Source organism: Nicotiana attenuata, unplaced genomic scaffold (genome assembly GCF_001879085.1).
Source record: "Nicotiana attenuata strain UT unplaced genomic scaffold, NIATTr2, whole genome shotgun sequence".
NCBI classification, from domain to species: domain Eukaryota; kingdom Viridiplantae; phylum Streptophyta; class Magnoliopsida; order Solanales; family Solanaceae; genus Nicotiana; species Nicotiana attenuata.
The window spans coordinates 347,217-365,565 of NW_017670631.1; positions in this window are offsets into that span (position 1 = coordinate 347,217).

The window sequence follows — 18,349 nt, forward strand, 5'->3', positions numbered from 1 at the left end:
GGCACCGTATCGTATGGCTCCGGTAGGAGTTGTAGTAGTGGAAGGAGCAGCTTCAGGCTTCCTTGATAATGAGTTCGTTGGCAGGCCAATATGGATGCGTGTTCTAGCTTGAGTCGGCTTGGTTGGCCCCGAATGGTATTGTGAGGGATAGGTTGATTCGATCGTTATTGAGCTTGTTAGTGATATGGGGAGATCTATGGGTTGCTTTTCTGTGTTGTGAGATATTACGATTTGTTGGTCATGGGCACATATGGTGCGGCCCGAGTGTTTGCTCATTTTTCATATTCTTTGAGAGAAGATTTTCATACCAAATCATTGGGTAAGTGTCTCTAATCAATTTTCAACTATATTTTGTGATTATATCATAGATTTAACATCAAATTCATGAGAATCTAAAGGAAAATTTGGGGAAAATTGTGAAACCTTTCAAAAATGTAAAATGATGATTTGAAGGACCAAATGGTACCGGAATTTGATAAATTTTTATGGGTGAACTCGTATCGGAATGGGTATTCGGTTTCGGTAAATTTTGTCGGAATCCAAGGTGCAGGCCCGGGAGTTGACTTTTGTTGACGTTTTGCAAATTGTATAGAATCATAGCTTTATAATTGAAAACGTTTTCTCTTGTATTGTTTGATGTATTCAAGTCATTTTTGGCTAGNATTTGCTTTGGTTTCAGGCATCAAATTATGTGTGGTTGTCAATTTCGGGCATAGTGACTTGAGGTGTCTCATGTGGAGCAGTGTTTGGATAGGATCGTGCATTGCAGCGAGGCTATGTGGAGATATGACCTTGCGGGTTAGATTTGTGTGTTCTATTCTATGATGGGAGACGGGTTCTCAACCTTGTGTTGTGGTGGTACTGGTGAGCTTGTGGTACAGCTCTTTCATTTGAACCATTTTCATGATTTGAGTGTGTTCGAACCGTTGCATATTGGTGCGCGTATTATGCTAGTTGTGGCTTAGGCCTCTATTGACGTGTCATGTCACCAGAGTGGTGTGTTGGATTAGAGGAGATCGTGGGGATCATTAATAAATACGAACGGATTCGATTTCAGCATGTTGGAAGGTTAACGTCGAGGTTCGGCTCGAAAATTTGTTATGGTAATTGCCAGAGGAGAAATGGCTTCATGAATGGTTGATCTGGGAAATAGTTATGGTTTATTGCGTGTTTCATTTATCGTTGGCAGTATATGAAAGTGTTGGAAATGAGGCTTTAGCTAATAAGAGGTTTTCTATCGGTATTTGGTTGTTGTAGGCAGCTGTTGTGAATGGAAGTTATCGCTGCATGTGTTTGAGTTATGTGGTATATCATATGATTGCACCTGAGGTTGCAGGCATGGGCTATTACAGCTGGTTCGGGACTATTCAGAGTATAGGTGTGAGGTTCTGATCGTATTGATGGTTTCAGAAGTGAAAGTGTGGTTCTCGGGTTTATAGATTAGGATAGATTGTGAAAATTTTAGCTACGTCGTGTTATCGGACCTATATGAGATAGGGTGACGTGGGATCACCCCCGGGTATATGCTTGGTAAGGTTATTCAGCTATTGGTTGGGTTTTTGATCAAATGCGTGTTTCGGAAGTTTTAGAAGAACTTAGGCTTGAATCCGATGTAATTTGATGGTTTTGGTATTGTTTGAGGTGTTTTGATGATTGGAGCAAGTTTGAATGATGTTTTACGATGCGTTGATGCTTTTGGTTGAGGTCCCGGGGGCCTCGGGGTGATTTCGGATGTCTATCGGGATGAATTTTTGGACTTGTGTATTGCAGAAATTTCTGGTTCTGGTATTTCCACATCTGCGGAATTGGGACCGCAGATGCGGTCTCGCAGATGCGGGAAGGAGGATCGCAGGTGCGAGTTTTCTTGGAAGGTTGGTTTTTTGCAGATGCGGGCGTGGAGCCGCATCTGCGGTGTCGTAGATGCGGCGATAGCGTCGCAGATGCGGATTTTAGGCATGTGGGAATTTCCGCAGAAGCGGATGGTAGCCGCAGATTTGGAAGCCGCAGATGCGGATTTGCGACCGCAGAAGCGGTCTTGGCTTAAGTGAATAGCCGCAGAAGCGAAAGAATTCCGCAGAAGCGGAAACCGCAGATGCGGTGCTTGGATCGCAGATGCGAAAAATGTCTGGGCAGAAGGGTTTTAAAGTTTCATTTTGTTCCGCAAGCTAAGCTATTTTTCCACCATTTTTGAGCATCCTTGGGAGCTTTTGGACGGGAATCGAAGAGGGCTTCGACTGGGACTGATTGGAGGTGAGTCCTATGATCTAAAAACATGATTTAATTGTGGAATTTATCCTGAAATTCATGGAAACTTAGCAAAAAGGGGAAGAACTAGGGCTTGAGTTTTTGATATTTCAAATTGGGATTTGATGGGTCATTTGAGCTCGGATTTGAGAGTCCTTGGTATGTATGAACTCGTGAGGAGATAAGGAATCCGTTGATGTGAAAATTTCTGAGTTTCGAGAAGTGGGCCCGGGGCTCGGGTTTTGCTAATTTCGGGATTTTTGATATTTCTCGATTGTTTTCGCTTGGGCTTTGTTCCCTTAGCATATTGTGATGTATTCATTCTGATTTTTAGATTCGACGCGCGTGGAGGTCGATTTGAGGGGGCAAGGCGTCGCGAGCTGGAGATTTCGCCGGTTCGAGGTGAGTAATGATAGTAAATGATGTCCTGAGGGTTTGAAACCCCGGATTTGCACAACGTAGTGCTATATTGAGGTGATACACGCGCTTAATGACGAGCGCGGGGTTGTTTACTGCTGGAGATTGTGACTTGGTCCGTCCCCATTGTATTTTTACCGCGTATTTGACTGAAATGTGTTTGTAATCAACATGACTTGGGCTTATTGCCATATTTTGGGCTTCGTGCCGACTACTTGGATCCTTCGTGGACTTTTATCACCTTTTTCTCACTATTTTGATATATTACTTGAACTCAGTCCTGTTGATTAATACTGTTTTACAAACTCAGCCACTTTTAATTGAATTTTGAGATTTAAATGATATTTCCAATGTTGTTTGGGCTGAGCACTACTGTTTTACTGATGCCTGAGAGGCTTGTGATGATATCTGGACTGAGTGAGGCCGAGGGCCATATGTGAGGATATGGTGAGTGATATGAGGCTTTCAGGCCTTGTGAGTGATGTGAGGAGGCTTTCAGGCCTTGTGAGTGTTTTGAGGAGGCTTTCAGGCCTTGTGAGTGATGTGACGAGGCTTTCAGGCCTTACGAGTGATGTGAGAAGGCTTTCAGGCCTTATGTTGATATAGCGCTTGGGCCGTAAGGGGCCCCTCCAGAGTCTGCACACCCACAGTGAGCGCGGGTACCCATATGATCTGAGAGTGAGCCCGAGGGACTGATACTATGCTGAGTGACTGAGAGTGAGACCGAGGGGCTGATACTGTGCTGAGTGATTGATACTGAGCCCGAGGGGCTGATACTGTTCTGAGTGATTGATACTGGGCCCGAGGGGCAGATTACTACTCACTAGCTACTTGTTGTTTTACCTGATTTACCTATTTTTGAAAGGAGATTTCATTTGATTCTTTACGGTTTTAATGCTTTAAGTAATTTACTACCTGATATAGAATTGCCTTGTGCATTTATGTGTTTTCATGCTTTCAGCCATTATTTATTGTTATTACTCACTGAGTTGGAGTACTCACTTTACTCCCTGCACCTTGTGTGCAGATGCAGGTATTTATTCACCCGGTATCGGGTATTTGCTGTGTGAAGGCAGAGCTGTAGGAATTTTGCGAGGTGACTGCCAGCGTTGGCAGCACCGTTTTCTCTCCCTGTTGTTCGTTATTCCTGTTCAGTGTATTTTTATGCTTTGTAGATGTAATTACACTCTTATAGATGCTCGTGACTTGTGACACCCCGGTTTGGGCTGTGTTTGGGTTGTACTTCCGCTAAGTAATGTTATTGAATCACCTTTAAAATTGATTATTCACGTTTATCTAATTTTGAAAAAGGCAATTTAGGTTGGTTGGCTAGCCTTGTCTTCACGAGAGGCGCCATCACGACCAGAGCGGGGTTTGGGTCGTGACAAATATTAGGAAAGGAAATATTGTAGAGTTAATACCCTAATACCCGCCTAAGCTATACAACCTTTGACAGTTGCCTACCTAACTATCGCTTGTCCCCGAAAACCCCCTAAACTATATCCCCCTTCATAATAAATCCCCCTCACCGCTCTCTTACTGGCGCATATAATACACTCTGTAAATTATTTTTTAAATCTGCCATGTGGCAATCTACATGGATATTTGTTTAGTTTAATCTAAATAATAGACGTAATTAAGATTGTAATACTCTTTATTATATCATTGTAAAAAAATTATATGGTAAAAATAAAAAGGGGGCTAAGGCTAAAACTAGTGGGTCAATTATAAAAAACTCATTTTCTCTTTGCTCTCATCGATGACTTTGCTATCATCGGAGAATGGCTACACTAATCTCTCCGTAGAGATTTTCTCCATTAATCTTTGTTCTAACCTCGATTACTTTGTCTATTTTTGCTTCTGTTTGAAAATCGGGATAAAAACTAGGATTTCTGCTCCTAAATTGGTATAGAAGATTAGGGTTTTGACAGACCTAAATTCTATTTTTATTAAAAGGAGATACCTAAATTGTTAAAGAAGATAGCTGCACACAGGTCTTTTTTCTTTTGTCCCCTAATTTCTTGAAAATGTGTTCCTTCTTCCAAATAAATTTAGGTAAGAAATGAATGATGGATAAAGCGATAAAGATAAGAAATAAACTAAGAAATAATAAGAGAGAGAGAGAATTTCAGATGGATTCAAATGAAGATATGGAGAAGAAAGGTAAAAAATGAGGAAGGAAGGTGAAATATAAGGCAAAATGCCTTAATACCCTCCTAAACTTGTCGCGAATTATTAGTTTCCTCCCCAAATTATTTCGCATTTGAATTACCTCCCTAAAAACTAGGCTAAGGGGAATTTAAAAACCCCTCGGGTTGCCACATGGAACAAGAAGTGATCTCAAATAGTCTTTGGCCCGTGAGGGTGGATAAAAATGGCCACCTAATCAGCTCTAACGGTAAAAAAGGTCTAATCAACATTTTCCTTTTATTTTTCATATTTCTAACGGCTATTCCTTCATTTCTTCCTCTTTATAAGTTCCTCCATTAAAGCATAATCATTTCTTTTCTTTTTGTGTAATTCTAGATTTTCTTCTTTAATTGTTAAAGTTCTTAGTGATATTCTTGGTTTCCATCCCAGTTTTCTTCAAGACATTGAAGATGAGCCCACTTTGTAAATGTGGATATCCATCACATTTTAAAATTTCGTGGTCAAATGATAATCCGGGAAGAAGATTTTTTGGTTGTAAAAAGTATAAGGTATGATAAAGTAATGTTTAAAAGGTTTAAATTGATTTATAAACCACTGAAAAGGCTTGACGACTGGAGAAGAAACCACAAATGATCATAAATACATCACAATTGAAATCTTATTCTACTCTATTGGAAAAAACTGAGATAGATTAAACCACAAAACCAATAACATAGGTTCAACAACTCACCATAAATCGATTATCAGATATTTAGAAATTGAAAACAAAAATTTCAATGTAAATCGAAGTGACATGGGAGAGGCATTTGAGAAATTTTTTGACACAGAGAGAGAGAAGGGTTTAGAGAAAAATGAAAGGAAAAATGTTTTACTTCTAACATTTTGCCAACCTTTTACCTTTTCTTCATTTTTATCTTTAGTTATTAGTATAAAAATTTAATATCATTTTATTTGGCCTACGTGGAGTACAAATCAGAAATATTGTCCAGATGTATCGCGCGTGCATACACTTTACTAGGTGTATGAGATCCGAAGGGGGGGGGGGTTAAATTAACTTATTCTAGTGTAGAAGAGGGGGGGGGGGATCCGAGATAGGTTGGAGAGGAAACTAAATAATTTGCGACAAGTTTAGGGGGGTATTAAGGCATTTTGCCGAAATATAAAGAAAAGAAAGAGAGAATAAAAATAAATATAAATTTTTAAAAAAGAATGGCTAATTAGTTGTTAGACAATGTCAGATGGGCCATTTTAATGTCTTTTTTTTCAACCTTTACGCGTTCTTTGGTGATTTGTTACACACATTATGCCACATAAGCGACGAAGGGGTTTTATTATAAAGGGGGATATAGTTCAGGGGGTTTTCGAGGACATGCGATAGTTTAGGTAGGCAACTAACAAAAGTTGTATAGTTTACGCGGGGTTTAGGGTATTAACTCGACATCAAATGACGAAAATGGAAAATAAATTTGGTCCAAAAAAGACCTAGAGAGCTCGGTTTGTGGTGACTTTTCGAGAGATTTTCATGGAAATCATCGGGGTGAGTGATTCTAATTCGGTTTTGGCTATATTAGATGAATCCATCGTTATTTTTGTCATTTAATTAGTGATTTGAGTCAGAAAATTTGGGGAAAATTATGAAACTTATGGGATCTGAAAGGCAATTTGAAGTCGGATTTGAGTAATTCTTGTATGGTTGGACTCGTTATCGAATGGGTGTTTGGATTTTGTAAGTTTGGTCGGGTTCCGAGACGCAAGCCCAGAGTTGACTTTTTGAGTTGACATTTTGTTTCTCCAAATCCGAAGCCGAAGCCGAGCGACGACGACGACGACGACGACGACGATGACGACGTGAGACATGCTCTCTTCTCAACTCTTTAAGATATAGAAGAAGTGATTCTATATATAAACACAAGAATTTTTCCTCTTCCTATCTAATGAGGGAAAAAGTTCCCTTTGTAGTAAAAGGGACTGATTCAAAATTTCGTTTCCCTCCATTTCTTTTCACGTCATTTTTCATTCACCCATCTTTTATGTTAATTAATAAAACCCAACAAACTAGAAACATAATTAAGAACAAATAGAATCTCACTTGTGTGCAAAAAAGGGTTCAGCCATCTGGTTTAGACTACCAGATGATTATCCTAATGGTTTAGTAAATCTACCTAGCCCCTGATTTAATGATAGTTTCCGGAATGATCTGTTTATATTAAAGAGTTGAAGCAGTTTCTCTTGTGATTCCCCTCGCACTATCTAGGAAGTGTTGGGTTTTGCTTCTTCTAAAAGGTGTTGTTTGACCAAAAAGTATAATATTCTTTGTTAAACTAATTAAAAATAACTAAGGTGAAAGGTGAATCCTAGTCAAGCATAATAATTCTTAGATCTAGCTTAAAATTAAATGATACCGTTTACTTCGCGCTCAGAATCGTGTATTCAGTCATTAAATGTGCACTGTAGAGAGTAATGACGAATGAGTTATGAGCAATAAATATGGAAAATGACAATAAATGTAAATAGGAAGAACAATTCACCCAAATATCAAATGATGTGGAAGATTCTTCCTTCTGACAACGTAATATGACAATAAACAAGAATATGAACAATGCTTTCTTGGACCATGTGAGTGAAAGGGAAGAATAATCGATAAAATTAATCACTATGAAAAGGTGAAGTTTGTATTTTCTCTCAAAAGTCAACTTCTTACAATAGTTCTCTCAGAATCAATCTTACGTGCCCCCCTTCTCTCATGTTTTTCTCTTTATATGTGATGTTCTCTAAAAACCTTAAAAAAGTACAACAAAAGGAATATTCTCTTGGATATTCCCATATCTAGTCCGAAGACTACACTAGCCTTTATTCCTACTCCTCGCTATTCGACCTCAGCTTCAATGGATTGCTCAGTGACTGCTCGTTGCTGGGCTTCAGTCGACCTCGACGTTGCTGCCCAACTCGAAACACCGTATTCTCACTTAACGACCTTCCCACGCCTGATTTTCTAAGTCCGATTTTGACCCACACAGTTAGTCCCTCCGCTTGTCGAGGTCGCCTTCTGGTCGGCCTCGATGAGCAGACTTTATCAGTTGGCAACTTAGGAAAAGCTTTTTAGCATGGTGATCGAGTAGTGGTGTTCGCAGCCGAAGTGATGATGTGTTGTTTTGAGAGTCGTTGGTCACGAGGCTGGTGCATGGTGATGTCATGACGCATGCATCATCATTGCATATCTTTTCGATGCGTTGCCTCGTTCTTTGAGTTCTTGTCGTTTCGATTCTCTGGTCACTGGTGGTTTCTTGCATCGATTAGAATGCCTTTGATGTCTATAAATATAAAGGGGAAAACTTCTCAAAGAAACTTTTGCATTCTTCTAGTTTCTTCAACCCTGCACTTGCTCTCTTTTCCCCTTCTTGTGTTCTTGCTTCCTGCAACAACTCTTTTTCTGTCCCCTCGTATACACATCATCAGAAAATGGCTATCGTGGCCCCCAACGCTGAGATAATTTCTGACCCTACTCCATTATCGGTGGCCATTCCTTCTGGTGGCGGAGAATGAGCAGTGGTAGAGGATGAAAGCTTTCCTACTATGGAGGAGATCATTCCCCATAAACCTACTTTTAGGTCTGACTTGTCTAAGGAACCCACCCTTGAACTGGAGTCTGCGAAGTCGGAGATGGAGGCGAAACACCTTGTCTCCCTTAGGGCCAAATACGACATTCCAGCCCACGTTGACCTGGTTCCGGCTGGAGACGACGTGATTCAAGTTCACAGGCCTCGGTTTTATGCATTCTACGCCAACCCGTTCCATATAGGCTATTCTCTTTCTCTTCCTCCTTTGACGGAGGAGTTTTGCCGCTACTATCGTATCTGCCTGACACAGCTCTCTCCCTACCTTTACAAGATCTTCCTTATGTTGGGGAAGTTTGCGGAGCTCGCCGACTGCGAAGTCTATATCCGCCATCTTCTGCATCTCTTCGGGTCGAGCTTCCATAGGGATACGATAATTCACCTACGCCACCGCGGAACCAAAACCGAGCACGTGGTGGCGAACCCTAGCGACTTTCCTGAATAATGGAATTTTGCTCGTAAGTATTGTTATTTGAAGTACTTTCTTCCCTTCTTCATGATTCGTGACCTGTTACGTCATTTTCCCCTTTGAAGCAAAGAGGCACCCCCATCTTTGGTTGCCGATATCAGTGATTGGATAGTCTATGTTTTTCCTCACACCGTAGGAATCCGTGACTAGGCGTCCTTCAACAAGAGATTCGGGCTCAAGCCCTCGATTGGTAAGTCGGGTTTCGCCCTTATAACTATTTCGCTTTTGTTATGGTCTTTTTTTTGTTGCCGTTTACGATTTTCCTTTGATGCTATGTTACAGAACTTCTAAGAAGGTGAAGGCTCCTGTCCCCGCATTTTGTCAGGCGGTTGCTTCGGCTGGGATGCAGTTCGTTTTGGCTGAGTCTGTGCAAAATACTTCTTCCTAGACTCCGGTATTAACCGAGCCTGGTCGTCAGATGACCACTCTGTCAGTGGAGATCCCAACTTTCTCGGCGGTTCATTTAGTGGATGAATCTTTCCCTGGAGAGGAGGAAGCAGCTCCATTGAAGAGGCGACGAGTGAAAGGCTGTGGTCGCACCTGAACGGGCCATGATCGTGGATGTGGAGGCGACGTGCACTTCAGCCATGGGGTCTGCTCTCCCACTGGAGATTATCGTGGAAGCTAGACCGTTGGAGACGGCGGAGGCAGCTGCGAAAATGGAAACACCGGGAGCAACCGAGCTTGGCTAATTTTCTGCTGGTGGTAGAGGAAAAATAGTCGCCGTGGAGGATGATGGGTCTGGTTTTGATATCGACCCCGAGGAGGTACGGGCTTTCGAGGAGAGATTTACTCGAGTGGAGGTGAGGATCAAAGGGTCCACCCGAAATATTGTCATCCCCGTGGATTTTAACTTGTTGGTCAACTCGTAGAGCGTGGTTCCACCTTTGGCCCCTCTATGCTCGGAGCCCGAGAACAGGACCTTGCAGACGCTGAAGGATACGGACCTGTCGTTAGGCATTTTTGGGATGGCCCTGCGAGTAAGTCCCCTTTTAGAATTTCAATTTCTTCTTCCTTTTATGTTGTTTGACTTTGTTGACCCCTTTTCATCTTTTTATCAGACCCTCATCTTGGAGATTGAGAGTGCCCATCGGGAGGAGAAGAGGACGAGACTCTACAAAAAGATGGTCGAAATACAGAGAGTACCATACCAAGCACAAATCCTTGGTCCATATGCTTGGTGAGGACACTTTGTTCCCAACCCTCCATGACGATCTGAGGGAGAAGAATGAGGAGTTGAAGGACAAGGATGATGAGTTGAAGGAGAAGGATGATGAGCTCATGAGGATTATTGGCAGGTGCAGCGAGCTTGAAGAGACGTTAAGGACCAAGAACAATGAGCTCGAGGTGAGCAAGGGGGTCATGGTTGAGTGCGTCGACCTCCAAGCTCAGGTGACGTCTTTATGGGTCGAGCTTGAGCAGAGCGCAACTGTAGTTAACGGCTTAAGGGACGAGCTGGCTGCCAAAGCTACGGAGTTGGAGCAACTTGAGAGAGCTAGATCGGCTGCTGTCGTAGAGGCGGTGGCATTAGCGGGCACCCTCCGCGTCTTTAGATCAGAGCGGGCTAGTGAAGCAGAGACCTTTGCTCTTAAAGAGGCGAGGCGCGAAGAGCGGATAGGGGGACAGGAAGGAGACCTTCAGGATTTGAACGAGCAGATATTGTCCTTAATGCCGAGAAAGCGCAGCAGCATGCTCAACTGTATACCTCCTATGTTTCTACTTATCCTAATGTCCCATAAGACTTGTACGAGAAGTGGGTCCATGCTGAGACTCATCTTGACATAGAGAGAGGTTTGACAGCGGCCGGGAAAGCCTCTGAGGTGGAGTTTGAGGATGCTCATGTTAAGGCACGTGCAGCTCGTACCGCTTGCGGCTATAACCCTGACACGCTCGGGATGGACAATGACGAGGAAGATTTGGACGAGATTGAGCCAGATGCTTGGTACGAAGACGAGTACTTAAATGGCGAGGGTGGAGATGGTGTTGCTGGGCCGGGCGGTGAAGGTGGCGATGGCGATGGTGCAGGCGGAGATGATGCAGTCTTTTTGATTTTCTTGTACTTAGTTTCTTGCTTTTTTCTCTTTTTCTTTTTTTGGAAGGGGGTCTTTTTGGCCCTTTGTAAGATATTTTCTATTTTGGAATGGAATGACTATTGTCTTTTTGCTGTATGTTTTTGGCTCTTTTCATCTTTCTTCGTATACTTTTTCCTCTGTAAGAATTCCTGACTTAGTTGACACGACCGAGGTCGAATGTCAATTAACTTGAGCGAGGTCGAACGCTGGTTGATTCGAACAAGGTCGAATGTTAATAAATTTCGAACGAAGTTGAATGTTAATGAATTCGAACGGAGTCGAATCTGAGGTGATTCGAGCGAGGTCGAATGTGAGTAAATTCGAACGAGGTCGAATGTGAATCGATTCGAGCGAGGTCGAATGTGAATCGATTCGAGCGAGGTTGAATGTTTGACTCTTTAAGTGATTCGAATGAGGTCGAAGGTAAATAAACTCGAGCGAGGTCGAATGTGAGTCGATTCGAGCGAGGTCGAAGGTTTGACTCTTTAAGTGATTCGAACGAGGTCGAATGTAAATAAATTCGAGCGAGGTCGAATGTAAATAAATTCGAGCGAGGTCGAATGTGAGTCGATTCGAGCGAGCTCGTTGAATGTTTGACTCTTAAGATATTCGAACGAGGTCGAATGCGAGTCGATTCGAACGATATCGAATGTTTGACTCTTAAGTGATTCGAACGAGGTCGAATGTAAATAAATTCGAGCGAGGTAGAATGTGAGTAGATTCGAGCGAGGTCGAATGTTTGACTCTTTAAGTGATGCGAACGAGATCGAATGTAAATAAATTCGAATGAGGTCGAATGTGAGGTGATTCGAATGAGGTCGAATGTTTGACTCTTGGCGTAATGTATGAACTTGGTGGAGATGAAAAACTCATGTGTTTGCATATTTCGCTTTTTTTATACATTCATTGGAGAGGTTTACATACATCGGAGAAGTTTACATACGTTGAATCTTGCATGTTTTTCTGAAGTCCCAGTCTATCTATCTAGTCCCTTCATTGGTCGACCTGGAAAAGTAGTTGATAGGTCGAGCGACATATACTTAAACTTCGAGACACTCTCTTTATTGCCTCGTTAAAAACCTCCCCGAGAAAACCGAATTGGGAAAAAACTTGTGTAAGGGAAAAAAGAGTACGACTCGGGAAATTTTCCTTCCATTGTTTCCAGCTGGAATGACCCTTTGCTTGTTGCCGCCGTGATTTTGTATTGGCCATTGATCGTGGCCAACTCCACACTACTATTTAAGTAGCAAGAGAGGGTCGGAGCAGCTTTTACCCGATTTAGGGTCGGGTTCGATATCCACAGAGAGCTAGAATTTGGAATCGAGTATCTATCTAGTGTAGAATTGTGTATGTGTTCTTAATTACACTTCTATTCATTTTTGGGGTTTTTTGTTTACTTCTACTATTATCAAACTACAAATGGTAATTGCAACTAAATTATGCTAAGAGTTATAATGCTACGAGTTGTTCAAATAAGTTTAAAAGGCACTAGGGTAGTTGTGAGCACGTGATTTTTGCCCTATATGAATTACTCCCATAAATTCAAAACAAAACAACTTCTTCTAGTGTTTGCAGTTTTGTGGATTTTTGACATTGTCTGTTAATTGTTTGCATTTTTGTCTGTGTATTTTAATCAATAAAAAATATATAATTTATACTGCATTTGCATTTAGGGTTTAACTTTGTTTTTTTTAAAATTAATTGTTAAACTAGTGTTTTGCAAAATTGGAAAATCACAAAAAATGATTTATTTTGGCATTGTTTAATTTTTAGCTTGGAATTTTGTTAGTTTTCCTTTAATTTGGTATTTAATTAGTTATGACAATTTTTAGAGTTAATTAATGTAAGTTGGTAGGATAATTTGGGTTAGAAATTAAGTTAGGTTTTATTTTTGTTTTCAAAAGAAAAGAAATTAAAAAGAAAGTTGAAAAGAAAAAGGGGGAAAGGAAATAAAATGAAAAGAAGAGGAAATTGGGCCAGTTTTGAATTAAACAACTAGCCCAAACGGACCAACAGACCAGGCCCGGTTCGCCCCAACCCGGTCCAGCCCCCACTCTTTTAAAACGACACCGTTTCCTCGCATTGATCTGGACCGTTAATCTCACCTCATCCAATGGTCCGGAACTGGATCAACACATACTATATAAGTGTCCTAATCCCCCTCACCTCCCCCCATCGTCTCTCCCGTTCACCCCTCCTCAGAGACCAAACGTAAACCCTAGCCGCCACCCTGCCCCACCGCGTCGAAGCCCGGCGGCGCGGCCCTAAACCGCCGCTAATCTTTACCAAATCAACACCCCTGAACCCCCTTCTTCACCCCATCCCAAATCCTCAATCACCCCTCCTCAAATCCCACCGGAACGCCCTAAATTTTGGAAACCCTAGAGTCGCCCTAACTTTCTCCCGGCGACGCCTCCACCAAACAGCCCCAAATTTACACCATGAAGCCCCCTCACCTCCCTCATATCAAATCCACAAAGGTTTTCCCTCAAGTCACCCCCAAGTTCTTCAAATCTGTTTTTTGAAAGAAAGCTGTAAAGTCCATAAAGTCTAAATCAGCGGGATTATTGACGATGTTTGACTATAATAGGCCTTATTCGTGTGTTTTCACATGAAACACACGATTAAGGGGCTATTCCAGTCGAGGATTCGAGGTAGCTTATCAGAGTTTTAGCGAATTTATTCCGGGTCAGTTCTAGGTATCATCCCTGTTCGTTTTTGGTTGTGCACATATTTTGCTTTGCTTTTCTGCTTCATCTCCTTTCTTTGGATTTTGTTGTTTTGAGTTTTCTGATTATGCATGCTTGGTCAAGTTGTGAGTCCTTCTTATTTGACTAATGTGTTTAAACAATTTGGTTAATTGGTAGTAAGTTGGTTTAGGATGTAATTGTGATATTGCGGATTTTTTTAAGAATCAAAATTGTTAGAATAATTTTATTGAGGCTTGGACAGAGTTGAAGTGGAATGTTCATCTGGGCTGGTTCGGGATCAGCCTTGGGCTCTTTGAGTCATTCATGACCAATTCAAAGAGCCCAGTTGTTTTGAGCCCGGGTTCCATTGGGGTCAGGGGTTAATTTCAGGGTCATTAAAGGGTAGTATAGGTAATCCACTCAGGGAATCTTTCATAACAGACTTAGAAGCTTCTAGTGTGGGGTGGGAATGTTATTTTTTGGTTTTTGGGTAGCATTACTTGGTTTACAAGTCAAGATTCTAGGGACTCTTAAGCTAAAAAATAATTCAGAAGGGACTAAAGAGGGAAATCTGTGTCTTTATTGTTGCCCTACTTGCTTGCCTATAAAGGCATTGTCTCTTGCCTTGATAGGCAGAATTTAGAGAATTAAGAGCTAGAAAATCCAAAAAAAAAACTTCAGACGGGAAAAAGATCAAAAGAATTACTATTCCATTAGATTTTTCTGAAATTCTTGAAGGTTTTTTGACCACTGGAATATATCTTTAAATAATCCAAGGTTCAAAAATGATTTGAATTTGTTGGTTTTCAAATGTTTGGTTCAAATTTTGGCTGCCTTTTGGTTATTGGGTATCATTTGATCCTTCTGCTGGTCGAATTGGTTATAAAACTGATTTTCTTTGGTTATCCTGGGTTTTGAGAGCTGAAAAAGAGAACACCTGAAGAATTAGAGGGCTGAAAATTCCAGAATACAAACGGCTAAAAATACACTGTTCATTGAGTTCTGAAGTTGATTTTATCAATTTCTCTCCTGAATTGAAACAATTTTTGGTGCTGGTGCTAGAAATGATCTAGAATCAAGTTTTATTTGAGTTTTTTTCTGATTCATTTGCTTGGATTGGAAGTGGTTTTCTGGATTTTTCATCTCATTCTCTTGGTTCAAAACTGGCCGGGAAAAGTGCTGTGAGCTGCTGCTTTACTGCTGATCTTCCTCTCCTTTTTCTTTTCCAGTTCCAGGTACAATACTCAAACCTGACAGGGAATTGAACCTTGATTGGCCAGTATGAAGTTGTTGGAAATTCAAGCTGAAATTCGATTCAATATCTCAAGTTTTGATGTAGATAATGTTAAATGCTTCTAGGATGCATGATTAGGTGCTTCAATTTGGTGTAGTTTTATTTCTGGTTTATATTGAATGCTGGTGCATGATAATAGCTTAGGTTGATTTCATTGCGTAGATCTATTGTATAATTTCAGAATACTGGGTGCTTTAACACTGTTTGAACTCTAATGTATGAACGGATTTTTTTAAAGCTTTTAAATGGTATTGTTCAAAGCATTTCAAGCCTATTGTGGGTGGATCTGAAAGAATACTCACCTGTGTTCAGGTTGTTAGTTAACAATAAGCTTGGAAGTAGTGTCTCCTAAGCTTGAGATTAATTATGGAGTGGACTGTCAGTAATTGTCCTTTGTTTTCCTGGTTTTGTTTTCTCTGTTGTCTGATCCTTGAGCTTTAGTGTTGGTTGTAGTTTGACCCTTACTGGAAACTGAGTGCTATGGCCTAATGTATTAGTATATGCACATGGGCGTATGCATGCTAGTAAAGAAATTCTGCAGGTTTAATGTTAAAGGGTTATTTCACTTTATTAGTGAGATGCTTATGCCAGGCTTGTTTAAAATTTTTCGGTTAGTTAATGTCTTAAATCATGCTAAATTCAATAGTTGGATGGTTCTCTTATTTGCTCTTGAATGGGATCAGTGATTGAGGTCTGTTGTTTCATTTGGAGCTTTGTGCTCCCAAGGTTCAGAAGGCCTTGAAGCGCCTGAGACTCGAACTTGAGTCTATTGGCCTTCTAAAATTGCCTCGTTTCAGGCGTCTACCTAGTATTGTAGAAACTCAACATCGAGTCCCCACCCCTGAAATAAAAACAAAAAAATAGCATACCTTCAGGGGTTTGGGCTTATCATTGGGCCCAAATAAGACAATTCCTTGCAAATGCGTTTGGGATCAACTGTTCACGTTGGGCCGCCAGCTTCTTCATACAGAGTAACTAGTCCCTTCCCCGCATGAGCCCTTAATTAACTATTTAAGATTTCCATTATGTTAGTGCTAATTAATTAGATTCCTGCAGTATGTTGGAGGTGAGCCATAGTAGAAATTAGATAACTTATGGCCCTCCAAGACATAGTTTAGATTCCCTTTAAAATTAGAATAGAGGTGTGCCGAGCCTAACAAAATTTCAAATGCTTGGCCCTCTTTAATTATGTCTTTAAAATATTTAGAATTCAAGGCGTGCTATTTAGCTAATTTCCATGGCCCTCACAAAGTTAACAACGCGTTAGTCGCTTTAGGCACGTTATATAATAATACTACCTTCCTAAGCTCGGGTGCACATTTATGTGACCCAAATCCAAATCTCGACGATGTTAAAATATGTCGAAAGCCACGGGTGCATTTATGTGACGTGATTCGAGACGTGTTTTAATAATGTTGCAACTTTCCCTAAAAACTGAATATAAGCGGTTAAAACTAAAATTTGCACATAGGTTCATAATTGTTTAAAATCAGATAATCAAGCCGAATATGACAGTTGAGCGACCGTGCTAGAACCACGGAACCCGGGAATGCCTGACACCTTCTCCCGGGTTAACAGAATTCTTTACTCGGATTTCTGGTTCGCGGACTGTTAAACAGAGTCAAACCTTTTCCTCGATTCGGGATTCAAACGGGTGACTTGGGACACCATAAATCTCCTAATTGGCGACTCTGAATCTCTTAATAACAAATTCCGTTTCGATTGTCCTTTAATTAGAAAAACTCCCTTTTATTATACTCTCTCGGGGGTGTAGTGGTAAAAAAGGAGGTGTGACAGCTCTGGCGACTCTGCTGGGGACATGAACCCAGAACTTTAGTTCAGGGTTCAGAATTCGAGCTTAGAATAATTGTTGTATTTGGCTTTGTTTATTATCTGATATTTTTACATGTTGGGCTTAATGTGCAAAATGATGCTTTTACCGGTTTGATATTATTTGAACTGTACATATAAATTGTTGCGAAACCCTTCTTTTCTTATCTTCGGGGATGTGCTCGCTGGTAGAGACTCCCTATTCTGTTAGTGTCATACCTTGAAATAAGAAAGAGGCTCGGACAAGTTACTAAGCCGGATGATCTTTCGGGTCCCCGGTACGTAGCCCCTCCTCGACTCAAGTTGTCCGCTTGGGTACACAGTCTAGAACATATACCCAGGTTTTGAACCTAGAATAACTCAGCCTCATGCCGGATCCCTAGTAGGAACGCTTATCTGCATCATGTACATTTTGACTTAGGGGACTCAATACAGGGGTTGGGTCCGTCTAGGACAGGTGTACCCAGAATAATTGGCCATCCTGATGCACCCTACTTGTGAATTTATCTGTTTTGGATTTGCATGCTAACCGGCTTTTAAATAAAAAAGGGGGAGAGTTTGGGAAAGAAAATAGCGGTGTGAGGGTTGAGAGAGGTAATCACCTGTTTTGTAAGAAAACCCAATGTCCAAATAGTGTCGAAACTCTGCCGATTTTTTTTTGTTGGGGAAAATGAAAAAAATAGAACGAAAAAATGTGTTTGTTTTCAAAAATAGTTTGTTTTATTTGCCAATGAAAAAGGAAAAAAAAGAGTCTTGTGTTAAAAAAATAGTTTATATATTCGCCAATGAAATGAAAAAAAGGGAGTCTTGTTTTCAAAAATAGTTTGTTTTATTTGCCCGAACTACGCCAGTTTGATTCTCACAGGGTGTGTGATACGTAGGCAACCCCCATCGGGTCCAACTTCTTTTTGCAAGAATAGCCCGAAATGAACAAAATTTTGTTTTTATTGTAAATAGGTAAGGTGATGCCGTTTTTGTCAAAAATTGCCGAATGTTCCCGAAAGGGACGCCGCAAGGCTGATTTTGCATAAACAGCCATCTTTGGTCTTTTTCCAATCTTTGGCCAGTTAGCGGGCACAGCCTTAAAATCTTCCTCCGGAAGTGCTGAAAGGCCGTATCTGCAAAGCTGGGCTTTTGGTTTTAGAATTAAAAATATGAAAAAGAAGGGGTCAATTTTGATTTTGGAGTCAAATAGAATAAAATCATGACTGTTTTGCTTAATCACCTTAATAAATGTGCAGGATGAGCACAATGCAAAATGAACCTTTCTCAATCATAAGCAAAATCCCTTTGGAGTTGCGGCTGTGGTGGAATGATTTAGGTGGAGAAGGGCAAGACGAGGTCAAGAAATATTTGGGGGGCCTTCCCGGACTGTTGGAGACTATACCCAGGGGAGACATCATAAGGGCATTGGTCACATGCTGGGACCCGGCTCACAATGTATTTTACTTCTATGATTTTGAACTTATCCCAACATTGGAAGAGATATCCGGATACATCGGGGGTCCCAAGGTTCCTCTGAGACACCAATACCTGATTGCTCCGAGGATCGTAGCCGTACACAGGTT